The sequence below is a fragment of the Erithacus rubecula genome (genome assembly GCF_903797595.1).
Source record: "Erithacus rubecula genome assembly, chromosome: 6".
Classification (NCBI taxonomy): Eukaryota; Metazoa; Chordata; class Aves; order Passeriformes; family Muscicapidae; genus Erithacus; species Erithacus rubecula.
The window spans coordinates 49896200-49913720 of NC_136688.1; the positions used below are offsets into that span (position 1 = coordinate 49896200).

Consider the following 17521-nt stretch of genomic DNA (forward strand, 5'->3'; position numbering starts at 1 on the left):
TTCAGGACAAAATAACTTGGCTTGCTTTCTGGCACCAGAAAAAAAAATACCACCATTTCTAAGACCTCAGTTTCAGTTTGCTCCTGATTTCCCAAACATCTCAAATTCTCACTGCTGGAATTCCTCATGGCTGAATTCCTTCCAGTTTTTGTTAAAGAGCCTTCTTTACAGAAATATCACTAAATTATCTCATGGCAAAAATGGGTATTTTCTAAACCCTCATCTTAACTATCTAATCCCTGCATTTAAACTCTCATCTTCATTTCAATCATAACTGAAGACTCCAAGCCTGATTTAGGGAAGTCAGGAGGTACAATCCCTTGGTTTAAAATAAGAAATAGACAGAACAGCAACAATACTGTACTCCCACATTCTGAAAAGCAGTCTCAGAATCTGTAAATGTATCCCCACAGTCTACAGAGACAAGGACAGGAAAAAAACCAGCACCTGAGAACCCCTTCCATGTGTCTAGGAAGGGCAATGCAGACCAGCACAGGCTTGTTCACTCACAAGGGAGAAAGATCCATGATCTGGGTTGTTGCTTCATGCTGACCTGCTGAAACAGCCCATAAAGCACACTACCCAGCAGGTATAGCATCCAAGCCTGGTTTTAAACAGAACTGCCCCATAAAACTGAACAACTGCAATTCCCTGTGGCACCAACACTGCATAATCTCAAGCATGTAACATGACTGCACTGCAATTTCAAAACAATATCAATTCAGATTTCAACCAAATTACACGACCCCAGTTTACTCTGCTCCATCCTGTCCACATTAACTTTCATTTTTTTCATATTATTGCCATTCAGTTGGCAAAGTTTCCTTATCTGACACCTTTTGCACTAACATGAGCATTCCAGCAATCACAGCAGAGGAGTGTGAGAAGGGCAGCTGACCCCTTTAAGTAATAGTACAGATTACTGAGAGTAATAGAAGCAGCTACAGCCTCTATTCCTCACTGACTGGTGTCAATGGCAATTAGCCATGATGGTATTTGCAGTGTTTCAGTGGAAGAAACAATAATCTGTCTTTGTATTTATGTCAAATTGTGAGCCTAATGTATTGGCACTGACTGGTGCTGCAGCAGTCAAAAACTCAGAGACTGTAAATCTTATTTTGTCTTTGAAATTTCATGACATAAGAACTGTACTTCCAGGTACTTTTGTACTCTTTTGCTTGTCAGAAATGTGGAAAGAAAAAATAAGCAATGCTAAAAAAAACGGGGACTTTTCTATATGGAAAGTATTGCCTTTCCTTCAGAAAAGCCAACTATTCAACCTTTTTGAAATTTGGTAAGAGAAAACCAAATAATTTTGGCCAAAGCCACATAGAAATAGTTTGGGGGTTTCCCACAAAAAGCCCTGCAAGTTTCTAAGAAATGCAGATACTATCTGGAAGTACACTCAAAAAAAGTCTTTTTTCCTTTCAAATAAAGAATCAGACACAAAGGTCATTTGGGGTAATCTCCTCCTTATTTCATCAATTATGATACTGAATCCAATTTCATCAGAAGGAAGCCTCTCATCAACTGCTATATTTTTAAAGAAATTAAACAACTTTCATGGCTTGCATGGGAAAACAACATGAGCCATTTTTATCTGTGTCAGTTGTTGTCTGCTGCAGTGGGAACCTCTGAAAAACAAAACAACCCAGCATCACTGGTAAGTATTATTGCACATAAATCCAACTGTTGATTATAAATTCTGGCAATGCTTAACTGTTCAGTTCAATCTCAGATGAAGCTAAAACCAGGCAGTGCTACTGAAGAGAAAGATGGTGACAAATTTCAAGTATCAAAATATCTTACACTGACCAGGAGATTTATTAGCCTGAAAGCATCTGACCTCAATTTGAAGAACTTTGGAAAATTTTCCTGTTGATTTGTTCAGTAGTATTTGAGGAAACCAGAATAAAACGCATAATAAACCATGATCTATGCATGGGAACATATCTAAACAGCTGAATATATAAATAAGATCTTTTTCTATAATCCAAGAAAAACAGCAGCAAAAGACAAAAAGAAAAAAAAGACCAAGAAAAGAGACAATTTTATGCTTATTTTTCCTCTATATCCCTCTATATCCTAAACAGGTTTAGAAGTCACACAGAGGCATAAAATTTATATTAAGAGAAATATGGAGAAGAATAAAGAGAAATATGGAGGGAAAAGAAAAAAAAAAACACAGAGAGAAATGAACCCAGACTTCGCATACCCTCTTAAATAAATTTCCATGCAGAGAAAAAAAAAAGTTAACTAAAATTTCAGGAACAGAGAATTTGGAATTTATTATTGCATTTCCCAATACCACAGATATAGGCAAAATCAGAGCATGTAAATGAGTTCATTTAAGTCTCACATTCCTGACACTTTTCCAATGAACATTTCAGAGTCATTTTGAAAAACACACCCAAGACAGATTTTCTTCTGGTGTTTGCCTGAATGGAACTCTTACCACTGCATAAGAATCCTGCACTGTTTTCAGATCCATTCCAACACTTTTCCTAGTGTTTCACTTTGAACTGAAGAAAATGAGAATTCTCAAGATGCACCCTTTTAGAAAACTGAGTCACATCAGGTCACAATGATTTGGCTTCAGTGACTACATAAAACATTGCAGTTGGCACAGATGTATCATAAACAGCTTGGTAGTGATGTTGGATGAAATGTGCATGCTTGGGAGCCTGCTGAAAGATGAACATGGAGATGCAGATTTTCACTTCTCAGTTCTGTTCTTCAGGCTGGCAAAGCACCTGCATGTTACAGGCAAATGCCAAACTCTGTTTGGATGCAACAGTTTACTCCCTCCCTCATTTATACCCACTTGCATGGCATTCTCATGTAGGCTTCCTTCTCTGTTTATTCTCAGCTTAGTTGTGTGACAGCCTCTGGTGTTCCACTCAAATCCCATTTTCAAAGTGCCTTCTCAAGAGCCACACTGTAAGATTCATGTGTCTGTCTTCACCAGAATGCATTTCTAAGGATTAGCTGGCAAATCTGGGGTTCAGAAATTTCTGCCAGCACCAGGAATATATCCCAACTCCTCTATGCAATAAGGAGAAACTTCCAGCACCCACCTTGTCACAGCTGGGCATGAAGAGGACAGAATTGAAAGTATTGATGTGGCTCTGTGGAAGAAATTAATGCAAAAAGCAAGAGGAATGAGGCACTATTTTTCCCCAGCTTTACCCTGTGATAAATTCACTGGCTTGAATGGAGTCACTCTGGAGTAGAATTAATATAATACAGTGATAAATCAGGCCTATTGGTGCACTGACAGTGCCCCTGTAGGACCTTCTCAAGCCGCCAGCCTACTGAACACTGCTCACAGCATTGTCTTCCCAAGCACTGTGCCATGCCATTTCCACAGACAAATTGTTTCCTGACACAGCAGAGACAGATCTCCATGCTTCCTGCTTAGCTAATGCATTATAACCACATTGTTTTGCACTGGTTGCCCTCTAATTTGTGTGCAAAAGGATTTCTGAGTCAAACACACAGCCCTCAGCTGTGGCAAATCCATGTGGAGTTTTGACTCCTAAAGCATCCAAAGATCACAGAAGTTACAGATGCAGAATGTACTTCTCTAACTACTTTTATGATTTGATTATTTGAAAAGCCAGGAGAGAAAAGATGGATCAGGATCCTGGAGCCAAGAATGCTTTCTAAGCAGGCAATCATAGCCAAACTCCTGGCCTTGAAGTCCAAGGTAGCAAAGGATGCCCTGAGGAAATATTTATACATATCTTGGCCCTTTGTGGACCCCTCAAAAATTTTCTGGTTTTCGTTTTCTGACAGATATTAAACCCAAGAGGCAGCTTTAGACAGTGAAAAATTATGTCTGGTCATAATTGCTTGGTAATTAGCAGCTCTCAGCGGCAGCAAGCCAAATAATAAACATTTCTTCCAAGTATATCTAGTCATTGTTTTGATGACACCTTTCCAACTCAAGGCTTCTCATTTCTGGCCAATGTCAAAACTGCCACAGGGGTGGGGCAATGTAAAATGAAAATCAGACCCCTCTTTGGAAATCAGATAGGAGGAAAAATACCTTAAGAAAAGAAAGTCTAAAAAGCAGGACTGTTCCAGCCTTCTTTCAACAACTCCAAGAGATCTTTGATGGTGGAAACATTCTGGTTTTCTCCTGCAGATCCAAAGTGCCAGTAAATTATGTGCTGTTCCAGGCAAAGCTACAATGACAAAAATCAAAATTTATGTTCATGGCTACCCTGAAAAGTTATGTTAATGTTTAGAGGTGAGAAGGAAGGCAACATGAGAAGAAAGATCAAATACAGATCACCATCTCTACAAATGGCTCCACCACTGTAAGCAGAAGGCAAAAAATCTGGGGATGTGCTTCTTGCCTCAGACTCCTCTAATTAATAGATAGAGACACTTACGGACAGAGCCCATTTGCTATTTTACACATCTGCTCTAGGATAACCAGAGCTGGCACCTACAGTCCCTTGACTACACTGGCTAGATACCCACAGATTATAACAGAATGCTTAAGAATGACTATTCTAGCACATGTTTGCATTTCAGATGCCTTTAAATTTAATTAGATAACTCCACCCTCTTTCTCTAATCACAGAGGCAAACTGCCCTTGTAGACCTAGAAAAAAGGCCTAGAAAAAAGAATGACTAGTATCAAGGAAAAATACAGCTGTTCACCCACAATCTTCAGGGAACACTCAGGGATGTTGGAGACACAGAACTTCTGATCAAAAACTTGCAAATTGCTCTGTCCCAAAAGGCAGAAAAATAGATGCAAGTCTAATACCAAAGGGGTAGTTCCAACACACCTGTGGCTGTTATCTTCCAGGCATCTGTCCCACCTTTTCTAACAGGAGTATACCTTGGGTATGCCCCCAGTCCAGAACTGCATCCTGAGCTGCACCCAAAGCAGTGGCCAGCAGCTCAGGGGGGTGGTCCTGCCCCTCCCCTCTGCTCTCATGACACCACATGGAGTTCTGTATCCAGCTCTGGGACCTCCAGCACAAGAAAGACATGGATCTGATTGAGTGAGTCCAGAGCAGGACCACAAAAATTATTAGTGTTGGAGCACCTCTCCTGCAAAGACAGGCTGGAAGGTCTGAATTGTTCAACCTGGAGGAGAGAAGGCTCTAGAAAGACCTCACTGCTGTCTTCCAGTACATAAAGGGGACTTATTTTAAAAAATATAAAATAATATAAAATTTAAAAAAAAAATTAAAAAGAGGGAGAATAACATTTTAAATTGCCATGTAGTGACAAGGGGAACAAAGGATTTAGATGAAAGGAGGAGAGATTTAGATTGGATGTTAAAAAAAAGATCTTTATTCTGAGGGTGGTGAGACACAGAACAGGTTTCCCACAGAAGTTATGGATGCCCCACAAGTGTTCAATCCTATGTTGGATGTGGCCCTGAGCCTTTCTATGACTCTATGATCTTCCTTCCCTCTCTGCTCTTTCTGTGGAAAGACATTTTGCCTAATTGTGAATTGGCTGACAAATAACCAGAGCTCAGCCCAGATGTCCTTCACTCCTCAGGGCTAGGAAACTCCATCAAGAGGATGGGGAATAGAATATACTTCAGAAATGGAGGGAGGTACCTATTGTGTGGCATTTTCAGACTCCAGAGCCACTCTCCTAGAGCCCTCACACACTGAACAGGGTGCTTTGAAGGTTCCACCCTTCTTCTTGTATACACTTCCATTTGTTTGTAAAACAGAGCAACCTCCACAAACCAATAAATACAGAAGGCCAGCAGAAAAGAAAAACAAAAAACAACACAGATTAACTAGATATCCCATGTATTTACTTTAGACTCCAGTGCTAGTGACGGTCTCTATGCGAATAAAATAAACTAGCACATTGACAAATTATCCAAGTTTGAAGGAATAACAAGGGTTGAAATTATTGCAATTACACAATGTTCACAGAAATGCCAAACTGAAATTCTCTGAACTATAAATGAGACCTGAGGGTCAGGTTCTGGCTTAGGAAACACATGAGAAATCTCAACCAAATAAGTGAAGTAGCACTAACAGTAATCCAGTGCAGGACTGTGTGGGCTGCCTCTTCCCTGGGGAAATTTTCCCACCATTTAGGCTCTGAGTCTTTCATTTCACTTCAGCATTAAAAGTACTGTCTTCTTGTAAGCTCAGTCATTAAGCCTTTCTGGCTCCTCTACTACTGACTTTCTTGAAAGAGAAGCTGACCCTCAGCCATGAGAATGCAGCATCCTGACCTGCACCTATTGAACTCCATGGCTTCTCCACAGAGACAGGTGCCTAAAACACCAAGGGATGCTCTGATTTGAATAACCACAGCACTGGATCACTGCAAAGGGATACCCCTCACACCTCATTCTGCAGCATTAGGTTCACAGTTTAAACTCAGTTCAACTTAAACAGCAGGTAGAGTAGGGAGGAGGAGAAGTAAAGAAGGATCTCCCTAAATCTGAGTAATACTACATTTGCCCAGTCTAAATGCACAACAGACCTCTTTAGACAAAATTGCCCATGGTTGCTACAACTCTCAATGCCATAGGGAAGCTTTCTTGGATAGCCTTCAGTCCAGAATAATCAAGAGACCCTTCACATATTCCTCTGCCTGCCCAGCCCACTTGCTACACTTTGACCACTGGTCTGTTTTGACTTCGCACACCTTCTGCACATCACCAGCATGACAGAGACAGAGTTATTTCATCTACTTCCCATTCCCATCTGATACGAACCTGGTGCAAATTATAACTACTTTCATATGTTTTAAGTTGGCAGAGAACTTACCTTGTGATCTTCCAAAGAAGCTTTTATTACTGAGCTTCACATTAGCTGCTAAATTCTGATTCTTTAACACTTTTCATATAGCTTACCTTCATTAGTTAAATCAATGCTGATGATATCCCAGATTTGCAGGGGGTTGCACCTACTTATGCATGACCCTGGAAGCCTTTTTAATGGGATGTTGTGGAGTATATTTTGGCAGGACACTGAAAACAAGTTTATTTTACTTGCAAGATCACATAATCAGCTCAGCAGTGCTGAAATGTGGCAATGAAATCCTCTCATCACGTAGAGATGATGATCAGCAATACTACCAATAGATAGGAAAAACTAACCCAGTCCTCCTAGTCAGTGGATCTTACTTGCATTTAGGGCTGACACATACATAGCAATTTGCCTCTGTTCTACAGCAGCTGCAAACTATTAACTATGACAATGAAGTTGATTTTTAAACCAACAAATATGACGGCTATTATGAAAGTTTTACCACTGTCACATGGTGTGCAGTCTTTAAATTCATCCCTTGCTGTGTGGCTGAACTTTTATTGAATTTTTTTTTAAATTAAAAGAAGGTCATGCGAGGACAGAAAACCTCTTTGTCAATCAGACTGTGCAGTGCACAAAACTCTTCCAGAACTCTCATAAAAGCCAAGACCAGCACACTGCACTTAAAGCACAGTGTAGCAGAGATACCACAACTGCATTTGACAGATAAAAAGATACTCCCCCTCATTCCCTATTGCTTCTTTCCGCCTCCAAAATGCCATCATCTCTGCTGGGCTCCCAGAAAACATAGCACTGAAGGATCTATTTGCCAACTGAGGGAGTTTTCAACATAAGAAGCCTTCAAAATTATACCCATGGTCCAAAGCACACACCTTTGCTCTAATGCACTGATAGAAACAAATCAAACGAAAACCAGCTTCCAATCCAAGACTAACAGAGAAGAAAAAGAAGGATTTTAGCTCCTTTTGACAGCATGTGGTGCTTTTGGGGTATGCTTGCAGTCAGATATCATACAAAATGTCTGTCATCATGTACAAATAAATTCTGGCCAAATAAATTTGTAAAAATCAAGATGTAATCTTTAGATACTTTTCCCTGTATATATCCAGTGAAACAGGACAAAATTTTTTGATTTCTAGAAGCACTTATAACTATTCAGCTGAAGAAGTGATTCCTCCTGGTTTCTATTTCCATTCATCTTCTTTCTCACCTCATCATATGAGCTACCCTTCTCCTTCAAAAGAACTGTGCAGAAACCCACAGGCAGAGCAGGGGGTGAGCCTCACTATTTTACATAACAAAATCATATGCATCATAACACACACACACACACAACTTCCCAAATGTCTGAGGTTAGTTATCCTTCATGTCCTGACAAGTTACACCCACCTTTCCCAGAGGAACTAGCTCACTCCATAACAAATCCCAGATTTTTGTTAAAACAGCAAATAAATTAGGACCACCTACCACCCAATCCTGCAAGCAGTTACTGGTAGACATCCCTGCCTGCTGCCACGCACAGCCCCAGAGTTTCAGCTGGCCTGTCCGTGACACAAAGTGCCGTATCTCCGGCAAATGTTCCCAGAGTTATGCTCCATTGCTAGGTCAAAATCAGCTCAATTCTCCAAGCCCTGTTTACAGTCAGCCTCCAGCACTGGTTTATGTTGGAATAATTCATAAGGATGAAACACAAGGCTGGATTTCAGAATAAGGCCCCCCAGTCAACATGTGAGAGCATTTATGACTCTGTGAGACCTACGTTAAAAAAAAAAAAAAAACTTAAAAACACACACAGCATTTCCCTGTGACTGTCCAGTTTTTCCCATGTTACAGTTTGCCCTCTCAAGAAGACTGGTAGGCTGAGATATTGGTCACTATGCAAAAATGACAACATTCAATTAAAACAATAGCAATTTTCAAGAGATGCTTTTTTTCAATAGATGTATGACATTCCTAGACATTCTATTAATTAGCAGGCCCCAGGCAACACATTTGGAAAAACAGAACAATCTGGCCTTTGATTTTTATCCAGGCCTTACCCAAGATCACACAGAGGTAGCCAGACTGCTGATAGATCCCCCACACAGAGCACACACCCCCAGCAAACAGCTGTGCTAAGAACTGAGTGTAAATCACTTTGAAGAATTCTCAATCTGCAGAGAAAGAAAGAATGATTTATTCATTAATAAAAAACTGCTGGTGTCAGACTAGGCAATCAGAATTTGCTAAGTGGACTCTACTAATGAGTCCCAAATTTGTTTCTCTGTCCTTTTTTCCAGTTACCTGTTTTAACTTCGCTTTGAAAGCCATCCTGAACAAAAAACATATCCTGGATATCTTCTATATTTCAGGACCAGGAATTCAAACAAGCTCATTACTTTTAAAGTTTGGAGGTTATTAATATCCTGATGAGCATCTGAAATTAGCAGCATCTCATGTTCTACACCTACATGATGGTTATCTTGGAAACTGGCATCCTTGTTACACCTTTTCTGGGCGGCTGTAGTTATAATCCATCAGTACACTGGATGAAAAACACCATCTCAACAGATGTTGTAAGATGCCAGCTGAAACACTCTAGCTTTTGATACTCCCACCTGCATTAATAATTTGTGGTTGCATTGGATAAAGATCTGTGAGTTCCTTCACTTTTAGGAATTTATTAAGGTAATCAAAACTTTGGAATCTTTCTTACTGGTTGTATTATTCATTTCATCTGTAGACAATAATGGTCCTCTTACATTAAGGATAATTTGGGCCTTAGATGGGCTTTCCACATTTTTCAGTGATGTAGCTGTAATTAAAACAAAATCCAAAGAGAAAAAGGGGAAGAGTATTTGATCTTGAAAGAAGCCAGACTGTCTGGAGGATATGTATTTTGAAGGTTTTATTGGTAGCCCTCAGAGAAAGGCAGCTACAACCTAAGCTTGAAGGCTAGCAAGGGCTATGTGGGTTTGTGTGGGAGGGGGTTAAGTCTAATTTGTAAATGGTGAGTTATTAGCCCTGACATTTGAGAATAGACACTGCATTGTGTTGATGATGAGAGCAACCCGAGTTTTCTTGTTAATGGCAGTGATTCATTCTTTCCCACTCAACTATTGTTCCCATTTACCTGGCAGAGAATTACTTGTTATGTGTTTCCAATTGCTGATTTCTGGAGAAACTGTTCAGATGAGCAAAAGCACAGGAGAAGAAATGCACAAAGCAGGCAGAGTTCTGGGAAGAGCACTAGTGGATTTCTCAAAGGCTCTGTGGCCTTTGCCCCCTCCTCTACTCCCCTTTGCACCTGAGGAAACCCTAACTCTTTTCTGCCTAACTCAGAGTTTTCCGACTCCCTTCCTTTCAATTCAGGATTACTCCCTTAGATTCACGCTTTCACAATTATTTAAAATATCTGAAGATTTGTAAAATACTTGGAAGCTTTAAATTACTTTAAACCTATGTGTAGTCATACATTTGGTAGCACAGAGCAACCAGCCTTGGATTTTCCACTACAGCCTTACCCAGCTGCACAAAAGCAGCTATGCCAACAACTGGCCTCCTATACCACATGAAACCACCCAGAAATCCCACAAGGGGTCTCAGCCAATTATCCTCACAGAAGTCCATATATTAACTTTTTTTTAAAACTGTCTGAAAGCCACGGAATATCAGGACAAGGACCAGGAATAAGTAAATCAAGGCTGAAGCCTCCAGAGAGAGCTGTCTCTCCAACAGTGTTTTGTAACACGCCTGGCTACCGCACTCGGATTCTCTGTTTGTCACTTGGCGAACTGCAAACCCAACACTTCTGAGGCTGCCTCCCCTCCTCCCCTGCAGACCGTGACACTGGGAGATGGGCCTGATCCCTTGCTAAAGTGGAAGAGCTGTATTGACGTCAGTGGTGAGACTTCTCTTTCTTGCAACTACCAATCTGGCCCTCCCACTTTTACAAATGACCCCGAGGGGACGATATGAAACACAAAGCTTGGAAAAGTACAGAACTATGACTTGGGAACAGCCCATGGCACAGATTAGGGAACAGTAGCCATAAAGAGTTTGAATCCAGATGTGAAATTCCCCAAAGCTAGAACTATTCAATCCTTGTCTCATATGTGAGGCACACAAGCAAAATTAACTATTGGGTCAACTTTGCCCATAAGACACAGCTTACTGTGAGCAACTCCACAAGATCTTTGGGAGCTGTTTACTTTTGGGACATGCAAACAGCTCCATGTCTGGGAAAAGGCTGAAGCATATTCCACCCTTGGTACAGCCAGCCAGGACCACTGCAGCAGTCAGGGCAGGCCAGCTGACTGACACACTGGGATTTGCTCTGTGCAAATACTTCTTGTGCCCAGGGAGCACAGAAACCACAGCTGCAGCCCTGCCAGTGGGGTGGAAGGTGTCACGTCCAGAGGCAGCAGTGGGCACTCAGCTGACCTCAAGCAAACAAAGCCTAAGTGGAATGTGGTATCCTCAATTCCATCTTGGGTTTCAAATGACTAAGTGAAGAGATGCGTGAAATTCATATGGAGTCCCCAGGCTACTACATGCATTGAGCTACAGCTCTCTCTAAGCTGCCTCAGCCAGCCACAAAGGTAGCTGGGCTTTGGCCATGCAGAATTCCCACAGATTTCAATGGGAATTTCAGTGTTCCAGTCTGGACTCCAAGAATGCGGTGCTGGACCCAGAGCTCTGACGGCTGGAGCCGTATTCAATATCAGTGTCTGGCAACACCCATTTGTAAAACAGTGACTCATTCACAGGCACAACTTGAGAGGGACAGACAGGATGACTTTAATCATTTCCATTTTGTTAACAAAGCTCAGTAAAACCAGATGAGCATCCTGGATGATAATAGTTGGTATTAATCTAATGATTGCAGTGATCCACTGCCACAGTTAGGAGTAGTTTTATATCCTACAGAATGCATTGTTTTCATTTGCTTCCAGAACGTAGCAACTAATGGACTCCTGAGGCTAAGGACAAAATAATTTTTAAACACCCATGAATTTATTTGGAACAGGTTTTTTTTCTGAAAATCAGAGGTATGGAAATAAATTACACAAAGTAATTTGAAAAAGAACATCATCAAAAGTACCTAAGCGACTCAGGAGCCTGAGACATCAGATAAATCAGAAAAATTAGCACTTTCCATTCATTGTAAACAAGGGAGCAAGTGTTTTGTCTAATGGACTGTATAGGGAGGGACATTTAATTCAGGCAGTTATTGCTGCAAGGTGCTCATTTGGGCAGAATCTTTTCCATGTACCAGTTGGGTTTAGATTCAAATGCAGTTTTAAGTCTTTCCCTCTAACACTACCATACATCAATCCTCAGATCTGACAGAAAGCATCTGAAAGCAAATTGCTAAAGCTGGAATTTGGCACTGGATCCTTATTCAAGATTTCTTTCAAAATAATGTGCTGCCTTTAGGCCACCATTTTTCCAGATCACATCTGGCTGACCCTTCTAACTTATTAAGGATGCAAATCCATGGCAGATTTGCAAAAAGATGCAATTCCCTCTGTAAGTGTACCAAGATGTCCTGATAGAAGATACCTCTGATCCTAAAGATCCTAAAGTAACTGCAACCCCCAAATTCTGATCCCAAACTAATATACTCTTCCCAGCAGAACTTACCAGTTCAGGCTCAGACACATACTAATGATGGCTACACAGATTCCAATTCCCAGGCTGCCTTTATCCAGCCAGCTTGGAGAATGGACAGAGTGAGTTCACATCTGCCTGCCAAACCCTGAGTAGACATACCTTCAGTGACTCAAGCAGTTAAGAGTAGAAATGCAGGATGAATCTTGAGCAATATTCTCACAGTTCAGTAAAGGCTGCCTTGGCTTACTAATTTGGAAAGGCTGCCAAAGCATGGTAGTTTCCTTTGCTTTCTGGATTGATATGACTATTCCTTACTTTGAGTATCAAAACTCTTCCTGGCTGACACTTTTCCAACTTCACAGCAAGTCTTGCTCCACTATGAAGACAAAATGAGCTCCTGCTCAAAAGCATGTGTTCCCTCAGGATTCGCCTCTCAAGAAAATACAAAATCAACATATGCTCTACCAAACTCCTTTCACTAATTTAATGTCCCCTATTCTGTAGGGTTACAGGTCCCTAGGGAATACCAGCACCTCACAAAGTATTACTGAATGGATGAGACAGACATATTCAAATTCAGCATTGCAGTCTTAAAAAACTCTGGTTAAGATCATAGCAATTAGGCAACACATGAGATTTCCTACAACAGCACCTATCTTGGAAATGAGATAAGCATTAGATGCTTCAATAGATTTAAAGTTTCCACAATTCACACAATTTTTATTGCTTTATCTTTCTATAGTAAAATACATAAATGAGAGAGAAAAACTGGATTGCCTCTGAATGTTGTCCACTTTCACCTACAGTTTCAGCCTACTGTGAAGTTGCACCATGTCTGTTCCAGACATTTCCAGATCTTGGGCTACATTTCACTCACCATTTTTGTAGCAAAACACGTAACAGTAAATTTGTCCTCCATCTCCACCCATTGTATATCTAGGTTAATGCAATAAATTAAGTGGAAACTACCTGCTTGGAGATCTGCAGCACTTCTGATCTCAGATGGGATCAGGAATTAAATGTAAGGCAGAGAATTCATACAACCCACTTGTCCCTACCATTCCAAGCATTTTCTGCTTTCTTCTCAGTTTTCTCCTCCACCATCATAACAGAACTTCATCACAGTTACATTCTATGACCAAAACCAAAAACCCATTTAACATTTCAACCACAATGAATCTAATTTTGCTCTTTGATGACCCCAGTATGATTCATTTCCCAAGTAATCTTAGTAATCATTGTTTTTTAGTAATATATTTATCCAGACTCATTATTATCCATACAAGTATCTGTAGTACATTTATTATTTATATTTTTAAATCATAGGGATAATTTCTTCAGGCTTATACAACACTTCTAGTTGGGCAACACCAGCCTGTCAACACCTTCTTTTCCTTTTCGCAGAAATTCTTCCATCATGACTGCAGCATCCATACATATTCCAACTTTTGCATAACCTTGTCCACTGTCTCCAGTATTCACTTAAATTTGAATTTTTCCTTTTCAATTTGCTTTAAGCAGAGTCTGTAGCAGTCCATCCACTTCAGCAAAATCTTTCTTTAGGACTAGCAATGATATTAAGACATTGGGATCTTCATGCTTTACTTAATGCATTTTCTCCTGCATCTCTTGATTTCAGTTAGTTTCTGCTAATATTTTCCCTCCAGCCCAGGCAGCAATGTAGTGGCAGATCTTATCACAACAGCATAAAAATATCACTTATTCAGTCTTGTGTTGTGACAATAAACTAACAGCTTTGCAGATCAAGGTGTGTGAACTCTTTTTAATTCATTTTATACCTACAAATTCTTCATGTTCTCTGACAAAGCCATCCAGGAACTCTAATCTGAAAATGTGCAAGAACTAAAATGACAAAACCCTCCAAATTGTTAATATCCTATAAATATATGTTTACAGGTTGAAGAAAAAAGAAATACTACCTTTTTCTTTTACTGTCCTATTTAGCTCTTTCCTTTCTCTTGCCTCAGACCTGTGGAGATGAAAGGATGATGTCTGTGACATTCTGATGTATGGTTCAGCTGCAATACACACTTACCTCCTGCATGTAAGCATGTCTTCTTCTATTGCACAGACTGAAAAACCATCTAACCCATGTTTAGCAACAAAGGAACTTTCTTTTTTACTCAGCCCCTCACTTAATAACAACAATGTCACTTAGCATTTGAGATCACAGTTCACTGTTTGCAGTGCCTTGTTTATGTGCAGCCCTATAAGGTGGGTAGCACACACTGCTTCTCACTTATTTTCATAAGCTGAAAGTAATTAATGTTTTGCATGCCAGGGATAAGAGGACAGCTGGAAACCATCAAGGGGAAATGCAAGCAGTACATGAGCTGTTTCTTCAGTCAGCTGTTTCACTGCCCAAGGCACACACAGGCAGCTCACAGCTTCGTCTCTCAGGTCCAGTCCTGCTTTGCTCTGTCACTCAGAAGTCAATACAAGTATCCCAACTTTGCAGTGCTATAACAGAGAACAGACTTGGGCCCAAGTATCCTATTGGTACTTCAAACATTCTTGTCCTATCAAAACTTGATACTTAAAGCCTTCTGGTGACATGGACAATCAGGATAAATTAGCAATTAATACTACATAATTGCCTTAGACTATGCTCAGAAATCTCTTCCAACTCACAAATAAAAGTTCACATGCTCAAGCCACAAGTCTCGGACTACATACTCCATCAATAGACATATCTTTGTCATATCTCCTGGAGGCCAAACACAGGGTTTGTCCTGACCATGAGGAATAGAAGCAGAGTTGAGGTTCACTGCAAATGCCATCTTACTGGTCTTCATTACTCTGGCCTGGGAACAGTTATCCAGAATGCTTCTGCTGATCTCAGTTTCTGGTTAGCTCTCCCTCACTTAACCCTGAACCTTTCACATACACATGAAGACAAACAGCCAAAGTTCTACATGCTAAGACTTAAGCAAACACATTTTGTGCCAGGTGGCATAGGCCAATAACCTGCAAAGGTCCACACCCACACAGAATTACACAATGGACCACACGTAATTTGGAGTATGCCATTTGCCTATCACTAGGAATTATCAAGCACCAGTCATTTCCACAAACAGTTTGCTGGTCTCAACAGATCAGTTATACTGCATTTATTTTTGCTTTAAGCAATACCTTCTATGCCTGTCATTCATACCAATTTGGGAGTTCACCCAGATACATCACTAACCCTTTTCCAGGTCCTCAAGCTCAGTAACATTTAATTCACCAAGTGGAATTTCTCTGGCTCTTCTCTGCAATCCTAATTTCAACTTTTATCCTGATGAGCTGCCAGAGACAGAGTCTGCTCCACAGGGATCCCAAATGCTACAGCCCACTGCAGCCCAACACTACATGACAGCAAATATTTTGAAAGAAAGAAAAGACTCCATAAAACATCACTGGAGCTCTAACACTCCAAAATGTGAATTCATACGTCAGCTGTAACATGTTCAGACCTCCCCAAAGGCTGAGCAGGAGGTACCTCACTGGTGTCTGGGTCTCAGCTTTAATCACTGCATGGCAAGTGGGCTGAGCCCAGCCAGGGCAGCTCTCCAGGCAAGACCCACAAGAACTTTTCTCCCTGCACAGTAAACAATACACCATTTAACTGATAGCCTCAATGATTCTTTCAGGAGAAATACAAAGAATAGAAGTGAATTTCCAGGAAGTAGCTCCTGATCTCATCCAGAATATTAAATTGCAAGGTATTTTGTAGATTTTCAGCTGACATCGGAAAGGCCCAGCTAACAATCCAATTAATCTCAAAACAATAACAGGCCTTAATCTAACATATATCAGCAAATTCCTGTTTCTCTCTTTTCTAACAAAAATAACAACACTGTAGTTGCCAGTGCATTAATAAGATCCTATTTCTGCTCCAGAGACTGAATCGAACCTTTGTTCTTCACAGCAAAGGATTAAGAAGGTTGCTATTTTGGTAATGAGATGTGGAGAGGTACTTTGCAGCTGAGATCCAGGCTGGATGCCTGAGAAAGGAATAAACTGTGTTACCTCAGATGAACTTTATTTGTATAACCAGTATATCAAACTCTGTTAGTGTGATGCATATCATTAGCAATAAAGAGAGACTATTCATGAATAATTACAATTTGATAGAGGTTTTAAGCTCATTTACAAAATATGCCTTATGCTGTAGATAAATTCATAAATGTAGATTTTAAGATAACAACAGGCACACACATAAGAAATTAGAAAAAGTAAAACTACTTACTTTCTAGGTAGCTTATTGGTCAGTTGCTTTGGGTTTTTTGTGTTGTTTTGTTTTGTTTTGTTTTGTTTTCACAAAAAGTCTAATTTTTTTCCAGATATCTCATCTTTTAAAAAGCACATCATGGAGAAACACTGTCACAAAATGACACAAGAAGGAAAAAAAAAAGTGTCAGAAAAACAGCACATGGACAAATAGGAAGAAGACTGAAAAGAAGATCAAATCATATGACACAGTTCCAAGTGCTGAGGCACCAACTCAGTGCCCAAAATGATTGAGAAAACTGTTTGTGAGGCTGGAAAAGGAAGCAGTGACCTGTGAAAATGAAACCAACTTCATGAAAACATTAGTCATATAAAAAATATGTTGTTTATAGTTATCATAACAACATTTTCATTAAACAAACATGTTTAGTATATAAAGTTGTTGCAAGTAAAACATTTCCAAAGGACTAGGGTAAGTAAGGTAGTGTGGTTAGAACCTGGCATCACTTCATAATTACATAGGGATCAACTTCTTGCACTTAGAAATGGAAATGTTTGGGGCTTACATCAGAGGAGGTCTGAATTTCAAAATGAAAAGTATTTTTGTAACAAGATCTAGGAGCATCTTCAGATATAGCAAATACAAACAGAAGAGAAAGCAAACAGAATCTCAGCATTTCACTTGCATCCTGCTTCTGGGTTATTGACATGAGGAAGTACTTTGAAAACATGACAAAAAATTAAACTATTTACTAACTCTCATTTCCAGTCTATCAGACCAGTGTATTCCAAACACATTTATCAAAGACACACCATGATGCAATACAATCCCAGAAAGAGCCAGAATGTCAGAAATTGCTCCATTGGTCATTGCTGATACCCTCTGGGAATGATGACTTGCATCTGATTAAACTTTC

General features: G+C 40.1%; 1 long non-coding RNA gene across 4 annotated transcripts; it reads right to left on the reverse strand.

The window, feature by feature from the left end:
* Positions 1–2263: 2263 nt before the first annotated feature.
* Positions 2264–16667, reverse strand: LOC306803174. 4 transcript variants are annotated; one of them, XR_013774562.1, is made up of 5 exons: positions 16624–16662; positions 16352–16378; positions 8816–8929; positions 4052–4190; positions 2264–3128 (listed from the first exon to the last, which is right to left on the reverse strand). It is a non-coding gene; the product is annotated as an uncharacterized lncRNA (long non-coding RNA). The 4 variants fall into 4 exon arrangements; XR_013774563.1 differs by lacking the exon at positions 8816–8929 and having other exon boundaries at positions 2268–3128; positions 16624–16667; XR_013774564.1 differs by lacking the exons at positions 8816–8929; positions 16352–16378; positions 16624–16662 and adding an exon at positions 5595–5749 and having other exon boundaries at positions 2268–3128.
* Between the last annotated feature and the right edge of the window lie 854 nt (positions 16668–17521).